Here is a 7,628-nt window from a genome sequence, read left to right as displayed (position 1 = left end):
ACCTAAAGTGTCAAATAGTGTTATAGTCAAGACCAGTGCATACCAGAGCATTAAGAACAAAGAACGGCTCTCAGTGAGGCTTCAGTCCTATCTTCTTGATAAAGAGCCGTGCAGAAGAATTGGATCATTCGTGAATGTCACATCACTATATGCAGACTTTGGCAATCATCAAAGTCTGCATATAGTGCAGACATTTAGCTTATGGGCCTCCATGGGGCCCTAAGCTAAATGTGGTTTTGGGGCCCTCTAGTTCTGTGGACCGGCTGCAGTCAGCAGTCCGATCATCAGGTCATTCACACACCTGATATAAACTTATTGCATCTCTGGCTGTTTACATTATATACGTGTATAATATAGGACACATTTATTGGCCAACTGATTTATCCACCAGTTGATTTCTGGGAGCCGATTTCATTAACTTGTGATCTGCTGATATTTACACATGAAGCCCATCTGATCCCCTGATCTTCATCAGCAAAGGTTTATAAATCATCCTCTGTCCTCAGTGAGACGTTTGACTGACAGACCAACCAGGTCTGAACCTTTACAGTTAACAATATTCACCCACTGTGGAAACTCAGTGACTTTCTTGCTTTATTTAGCAACATTTCAGACAAAAAACTTCAAATCAGCCAAAACCAAAATCAGCAGCTCAGGCTTTTTAAAGATCGGTAACCAGGGATCGGCCAGAAAACTGCAATCGGTGCAGCTCTACACACATTCATGACATTCTCTGATTAATTTTTCTAAAGCATAACTCCAATAGCTAAAAATGTAATTTATACCAGGTGAGTCTTTCTCCCCTGAATGTGGACCGGTACCGGTACTGGACTGATTCTGAGCCTTAATGATTTTAACAGAAGTTTCACATAACTTAGTTGATGTAAAAATAATGTTTGTTTAGCCACAAAATGCTTCTGCTCAGCAGCAAACAGCAAATCCCAGCTACAGCCCAGAGCAGCTCATCCATGTAGCCTGACGTAGAAACATTTAGCTAGACAATGTCAGACACTGAGAAGTTTTAATTATCAAATGTTATCAAACTCGTCGTTTTGAAGCCAAAAATACCTCAGAAATATACAGAGCCACCATGAGAATCAACTCATTTAAAGTTAAACTCAGTTTAACACAAAGAGCCTAGCATAAATGTCTGGCTGTTGAACTGGACCGGTCCAGGTCGCTATCAGGCTAATTTCTACTAATCTTTACATTACATTATATCACCTGCCTGCGACAGACTGGCGACCTGTCCAGGTGACCCCGCCTCTCGACCGGAACATTACCTGGAGAGGCAGCAGCAGCCCTCCCGACCCCACTAAGGGACAAGGGTGTAAGAAAATGGATGAATGGATGGATGGATACATTACCTGAAAGTTTCAACCAATGGCGTTGCTACTCTTAATTTGCGTAAGGATTCTGGCGCATCTTATACCAAGTGTGTGTTGGACGACCTTTAAAATATTTCAGACCTCATGAACTCAACATCTGCTCCATTTCAGAATTGCTGAATAGGACAATTTATCTCAAATTGTTGTTCTTATCTGTCCATCAGCCATGTTTGCAAGTCATTTCTTGGTTCAATTTGTGCTTTGCACGCAAATGGAAGGAAAGGAGTCGAGTCAGTTTGACCTAGAGATGCCAAAATCCTTTTGCAAAAACAGCTCCTTAAATAGTATTTCTGCTCTTACACTACTACCTGTACTGTCACTTTAAGAGCATCTTATGACATCAGTACTGTACTACTCTCACTTGGCGCTAGGCTGCCTGAGAAGAGGTAGGACATGTTCTTTGCTTTTGGTTAAGCTCGCGTTTTATGAATATAAAATGATTGTAAGTACATGCAGCTGTGAATGTTTATTTGTTTTAATACATAGCATCAAAAACAATACAGAAGAGTACTGTTTTTGACAACTTCAGAACATTTTCTTAAATGTTAGAGCAGATATTAGTCACAGGGTTTCTCCATGTGCTTTTCTGCTGGGGGAATCCTGACTGTGAATGGAAGAGCTGCATGTTAAAGGGCTTTTTGTGTTTCTATTTGTGCAGGCCTCTGCCAGCAACCTGCATTAAAGATCAACCAGCAGCTCCAGTGGTCTGACTCCCTTCTTGGTCTGAACACAACGCAGAACACATCAAGGTTAACCGACTGTATAAGACTAGGTCACTTTTAGTATACACCAATTAAAGATGCAAGAAATCGAGTTCATGCATAATTCAAACAATTGGCGCTTTGACTCCTCAATCCACTCAGAGGAGAAACTGTTTGAGGCTAATAAAACAATTTCCTCCTGAGGCAAAGTTCTTATTTTTGTAATAATAAAGCTCAGAAAGTCATCCTCCATTATCACTTTCCCATCACTAGTTTTATAAATGTAGATTTCACATTTTATTCGAGAATGTGTTCCAGTACGTGACACACCCCCATGGTGACCAACATGATTACTCACCTACAACCTTCCTCGTGACGCTGTGGTTGTTAACCATCTGATGCCCAAATTCATCTTCTCCTTCACATCAAGATGTCAGTCCAAGTTCCAGAGTCACCGTTGGCCGTCTGTCTTCTCCGCCAAGTCAGAACCCACCTGTCCGCCCTCCAACGCAGCCTCTGATGCCTTCTCCAGGAAACCTCAGTCTACCACTCCACTGGAACCAAGGATCAGAAATCTCCTCCCTCCGTGAAGAACCCAAACCCCCCCAGATCCTGCCAGATCCTCTCCCCCAGCGAAGCTCCTCTGATTCAGAAGTAAGAACGTTCCATCCTACTGGTTTGATAAATCCTACGTACCTTGAACGCCTCACTGATTTCTTCCTCCTCTCCGCAGAGAATGAATCACACAAAAACGCTGCTTATCCAGCTCAGAATGCATCTGCTGATTGTAACAAATAAACAGAATCATTTTATTTATTCTCCTCTGGTGTTCTGGGTCAGGAAACTGAACTCAAACATGTCACCTGATGCCGAGATCAACTCAAAACCTTCTGCGATCAACGTTTTGTTGGACCGCTGCTCTAGCAAAGCACGAACAGTTCAGAAGCAATATGAAAAAATGAGAAAAAAGTTATTAACTGATTAAGTCGTGTTTTAGATTGTTCTTGAAAAACTAATCAGTCACGGCTGCACAGTGAACCTGTTGGTTCTTTACAGCAGACAGCCGCTCTCCTCTCTAGCAGGTACTGCGTACCCCGCTGAATATTTAGGGGTACCAGGCCCCTGCTGTACCCCCCTACTTTCACCCCTGCTGTTACCGAACTGGACTCAGAGCTACAGAAGTGATCACCGGATCACACAGTCTGACCACAGGTGAGTCTCATTCATTGTTTTATTATGAAGCTGAAGGCGGCAGCAGTAAAACACCAGCAGCTCCTTCGGCCAACTTCTCCTCTTCTTCATCATCACCTCTGGTCATTTCTATGTTCCGATTGTTTTCAACGCGCTCCGGTTCAAATTAAAAAGGCTTAATAACTCATCACTGTTTTGGCTGGAGGAGCCAGGCAGTTGGACCATTACGTGTCATTCACCCAGAATGCATTGCAGTGTGAAAAACATTGCGACATTCTTGTGAAAATATTTTATTAAAATGTATAAAAATTAAATAACCTGCAGTATTATTACTGTATTGTTTTTACATCTGAGATGAATATTTACCAAATAAGGTTTATTTTTATAACTAGTCGTAATTCCTTTTAAACATCTTTTAGGCATCCAGCTTGGACAGACTCTCAGTTGCATGTTTCAAAAAAAGAACCATTTAGTCTTTAGTTGCTTTAACATTCGGCAGCAGGGTTAGAGCAGGATCTGGTTCTTCTGTTGCAGAAAGCAGCTGTGTGGATGAATGCCACCTGGAGGTATTTTCATTTGGATAACTGTGAAGAGGCAAGTAAATTTCAGGGTTGATACAAATTCCTCAACAAGCCCGATTTGATTGACCCATCTTTGACCTGCTGGCTGACTTCTGAAGGACTGACTGACTTACTGTTGCACTGACCACATACCAGTGGTTTCCGTCAATATGAAGCGCAGATGACATAACCTTGAGTCATAAATAACTGTAATTAGACCAAAGATTATAGAATAATCTGAATTACTGCAGTAAACTGAACATAATCTCTGGGTGAAGTGATTTGCACTGGTTTTTAATAAATCTGATGGTGCTGGAAATGCAAAACTGTGGTTAAACCTCCTTTAAGCACATAGCATTTGTTCAACTGAACAAATGCTATGTGCTTATGTTTAGCTGTAAGAAAAGGAAACCACAGCTCTGCTAGCCTCAGACACAGGATGGACTGGGGGGTTTTGACCCAGAAAAAAGACACGTTTACCTTATTCTAGCAAGCAGCATGATGGGAGCATCATCGCTACTCTCAGCCATTTGTAAGTTTTTGTTCTGCTAATTTCTTTCAGAAAAGGTTTATTTAATATTCCTTCTCTCTTCAGATATTAGTCACAAATTCAAAGTAGGAAACAATTCCTGGTATTTTCAAACCTAAGTGCTCAGTAGATTAAGAGAAAATGAGGAATCCAAGCAAGTTTTGATCATGAAAACAACTTTGTGCTCATGGTGCTCCAGTTGTAGCTTAAAGCTTTTAGGGTGATGGTGGTGGAGTTGGCCTCAACCTGGCTCCACTGTTGTTGTGTCCTTTGGTAAGACACTTCACCCATCTTGCCTGCTGGTGGAGGTCAGAGGGCCTGGTGGTGCCGGTCATTCTCTCAGCTGTGGCTACTGTCCAGTAGCTCACCAACATCAGTGAATGATTGTAGTTTGAAGCACTTTGGGGTCCTCTGGACTTCATGAGGATATGCAAATACCAAGACATTTACCATTTTCTGAATTAATTGTAATTGTGTTTTAAATGCAGAGCTGGGGCATTTTGAGATGTTTTCAATGTGACATGATGCATTTTAGGATTTTAACATCTAGATAAGATTTTAGATTAAATTATCTGCAGCTAATAAAATAAGTTAAAAAAGAATGAATACTGTGATAGTGAAATAAGTGTATCAGAATAAGTGATACATTCTGATATTTCAGCAGCATGGTTAGAGCAGCAGCTCTAATTATTATATGAAAAAGTATTTATAATAAATGAATAAATATTAATTGACTCCAGTATCACAGACAACATGTCTGTGATATATATTAGACAAATTGATGTTGGGAAGTCTTTATGATTGTGATGATTTTCCACTGACAGCTGATGAAAATGGCATTTATACATCAAGTCAATAAAAGACATTTTGATATAGAAATGTAGTTAATGAAAACTATGTTTAATAAATGCTTAAAGTTATTTTTAAAGGTACATTTAATCTGACAAACCAGCCTCACTGGAACCACATTCTGATTTATTGAGTATGACTGTAAATTGTGTTTCACATTTATGTAGCTCATGATGTCAGGATCACTTGCTGCAGCCTCATCATTTCCACCTCTCATCTACTGTTTTTTTTTTTGTTCATGTTTTTCCTCCACAGTCTTTACTTTGATGATGTGCTATCCAGCAAACCCAGGTCAGTGAGCCTCAAACCTTCAACCCTTTGGTTTAGAATATATACAAGATTCCAGTTTGTGATCCCAATATAACATATATAATAACAATATAACTGCTCAGAAAATAAAGGGAACACTCAAATAACACATCCTAGATCTGAATGAATGAAATATTCTCATTGAATACTTTGTTCTGTACAAAGTTGAATGTGCTGACAACAAAATCACACATAAATCATCAATGTGTTGCTTCCTAAGTGGACAGTTTGATTTCACAGAAGTTTGATTTACTTGGAGTTGCATTGTGTTGTTTAAGTGTCCCTTTATTTTTTGAGCAGTGGATTTTATCTGGTCAAACAGTGTTTCCTAACCCTGGTCCTCAAGGCTCACTGCCCTGCATGTTTTCGATGTTCTCCTGCTTCAACACCCCATTCAGATCCCTGCAATTCAGCAAAACCCTGATAATCAGCCATCAATTGAAATCATGTGTGCTAAAGCAGGGGAACATCTAAAACATGCAGTGAGCCATGAGGACCATATACAGGTGAGCTAATGGCTCTAGAATGGAGGGAGGAAACGAGAAAGAAGGAGATATTGATTTGTTCAGATACAAGTAGTGCATTAATAAGTATTTTAGAACAGAATTAAGAAACCAGACAAAATATCATACTGAATATTAATCAATTTTTAGAATTAAAAAATTCAATTTTTAATTCAATTTTAAAAATTGGGTTAATTAACCCAATTAACCTTCTAGGGTTAAGTTAATTTGGATTCCTGCTCATATAGGAATAGTAGGAAATGAGTTGGTGGATCAATTTGCTAAGAGTGCAGCAAAAAGGGATAATGTTGAGGTAAATATCAAATTAGCAGAAATGAGGTTAAAAGTATAAGTAAAATAAATATTAAAAATAAATGGCAGGAATTATGGGATAGAGAAGAAAAGGCAAGATTTTATTATAGCATTCAAATAAAGTAGGGGAATGTAGGGAAGGTAATAGGAATAAAGAAGAGGATGTTACATCCAGATTAAGGTTTGGGCATACAGGGTTAAATAGTACTTTGAAAATAATTAATAAACATAGTACAGGGTTGTGTAGTTATTGTGGAGAGTCAGAAACAGTGCAGCATATTTTTCTAGAATGTAATAAGTATAGTTGGGAAAGAGAGGTGTTAATCAAATAGTTAAATAGAAATAAAAATAAATTAGATATTAAAAATTTGCTGCAAAAATCGTCTGAAGATGTAGTATTTAACAGCATTTTTAGTTTTCTTAGGAAGTCAGGTATTATGGGAAGATTATAGTGTTAGGACATTAATCTATACTCCTGGCTGGAAGGTGGCGATAATGAACCTATAAGTTGTTTGCCAACCGCCATAAAACAAAAAGAATAAGACGACGAAGCCTTTAGGACCAGGGTGGACAAACACTGATGTAAACCTCCATCACATGCAGCAGGAGGATGAGAGGGAGGAGTTCACCACTGGAATCAGATCAGATGGAGTGACAGGCTGAACTTTAAGCAAAGTTGTGGGTATGATATCAAGACAACAGGAAGAGGAGCTTAATTGATCTGAAAGTTCTGCTAAGTGAGTTGTTGAAATTAAGTCATTTTCTCTGCATGTATTTGGGGGCATAGAATACAGCAGCTGGAGGATCAGCTTGCCACTGATTTCCCTTCTATACTGACATGATCACCTGGGGAGGTGAAACAGCAGAAGCAGGGACTCCAAGCAGTTTTTGAAGTTTGTTAAACTCTGCTGACCAAACAGACAACATTCATGTTAAAACATGACCACATGGAGAGGCAGGTGAAATAATTATTATATACTCAGTACCTCTGCTGGCACTTAATTGGATGTACAGGTTTTCTCAACCACTGAGAGTAGGATTCATTCATACTGCTACACAAATAAAGCTCGAGCGTTGTTAGTGTTTTTGTTTATGACATCTGCAAAGAAAGCCTCTCTTGCATGTTTTAGTGTTGTGTGATAGTTACGTAGTCTTTCTTTGTAGATGTCACAATAAATGTGTAGTTGAGTTTTACACCATTTCCGTTTGGCCCTACGGCAGAGTTGTCTTGCAGATTGAACTGTTTGTGCATTTCTCCATGGAGATGTCTTCCTACCAGACACAAC

At 39.3% G+C, this 7,628-nt stretch overlaps 1 long non-coding RNA gene across 1 annotated transcript in view; it reads left to right on the top strand.

The window, feature by feature from the left end:
* Positions 1–1,227: 1,227 nt before the first annotated feature.
* LOC106959355 (uncharacterized) overlaps positions 1,228–7,628 on the top strand; it is a 17,120-nt gene continuing 10,719 nt past the window's right edge. The window contains exon 1 of the long non-coding RNA XR_001427330.1: positions 1,228–1,254. This is a non-coding gene — a long non-coding RNA (uncharacterized LOC106959355). The remainder of the gene's footprint in view (positions 1,255–7,628) is intronic.

The sequence above is a fragment of the Poecilia latipinna genome, unplaced genomic scaffold, assembly GCF_001443285.1.
Source record: "Poecilia latipinna isolate Pla-1442-1.1 unplaced genomic scaffold, P_latipinna-1.0 Scaffold1071, whole genome shotgun sequence".
Lineage (NCBI taxonomy): Eukaryota > Metazoa > Chordata > Actinopteri > Cyprinodontiformes > Poeciliidae > Poecilia > Poecilia latipinna.
Note: the sequence above shows the minus strand (reverse complement) of the source record. Positions and strands in the feature narration are given on the sequence as shown.